At 47.5% G+C, this 1,304-nt stretch overlaps 1 protein-coding gene across 1 annotated transcript in view; it reads right to left on the reverse strand.

Moving 5' to 3' along the window:
- Positions 1 to 1,304, reverse strand: part of HS3ST4 (heparan sulfate-glucosamine 3-sulfotransferase 4) — a 411,880-nt gene that overhangs the window by 341,634 nt on the left and 68,942 nt on the right. The window lies entirely within an intron of this gene.

Consider the following 1,304-nt stretch of genomic DNA (forward strand, 5'->3'; position numbering starts at 1 on the left):
AGATCCCACGTGTCGCGGAGCGGCTGGGCCCGTGAGCCGTGGCCGCTGGGCCTGTGCATCTGGAGCCTGTGCTCCGCAACGGGGGAGGCCACAGCAGTGAGACGCCCGCGTACCGCAAAAAAAAAAAAAAAAAATTTGCACTGACAATGTTGAGCACCCTTAACCTCTCCCCCTCCCCGCCTCCATGGGAATTGGATGGAGTTGAGTGGTGGCCACCCCCGGGAGGGTGGATCACTCCCGGGTCCACCAGCATCCCCACCAGACTCCCTTGACTTATTCTGACACCTGTCCGGTCCCACTGGGCACTTGCCTTGTAGCCCCTGGACTAATCCAACAAGAAAGGAGGAGGGCCATCAAGAACGCCGGCTAATGTCAAACCAGAATACGGCACACTTGACCGTGGCATCGCATTACCAGTAAGGATAAATATTTGCCTGGCATTACAAGAAGGGAAGTACCCTGAACCACTCAGAGAAAGCGCGCTATGGAAATTTAAAACCAGAAATGAAAATAAAAGTAACAGCTATTTTTTTTCCCCTTTGCCATTCATGGCATTTCTTAAGGTTGATTTACAAACTCTTATTTTGAAAACCTCTTTCATTTCTGTCAGTTGTATTTCTTCCTTCACCCAGGAAGTTGCATTATGGGGAATTCCAAAGAATGCAGGATTTGGAGTCAGGAGGCTCTGCCCCAGACTTGGCTGTGGCCGCCTGGTGAAATTGATGCCCCTCCCAGAGCCTTACTTTCCTTATATTTAAAATGGGATAATAAGACCCATAAGAGATGCTGTGAGGATAAATGAGGCAATGCAGCCAGAAGCTCATTACACTGTCACTATCCGCAGTAAGTTTACTTTTACGTATCATCTTTTGCACCATCTTTACACCCAAAATGTAAGCTCTGTGAAGTCAGGGGGCTCGTTTTCTTCGTCACTGGATTCCCAGTGCCTGGCACATAACAGGCATTCAATAAACATTTCTCAATTAAAAAATGATGCGTGTGTGGGACATAGATGACTGGTGGGTGGAATAATAAATAGATGATATAGAGAGAGGTGGGTTAAATAAAATAGTGAGTGAATGAGTGAGCGCGAAAGACAAGAGAGGCAGACAGAACTGTCACCACTACTACCATCTGTATCTCTCCTCTCTGGATACTGACCCAAAGTTTGGCCACAGTCTGCCAAGCTCTTTTGGCCACGGTTACTAACATCTTTACACATGTTATGCCCTTGGGTGGACACACTCTTGCCACAATTCATTCTACACTGAAAGGTCACTTGTAAGGGACCTTCACTGTAGGGA

Source organism: Lipotes vexillifer, unplaced genomic scaffold, assembly GCF_000442215.2.
Source record: "Lipotes vexillifer unplaced genomic scaffold, Lipotes_vexillifer_v1.1 scaffold426, whole genome shotgun sequence".
In the NCBI taxonomy this organism is placed as follows: Eukaryota; Metazoa; Chordata; class Mammalia; order Artiodactyla; family Lipotidae; genus Lipotes; species Lipotes vexillifer.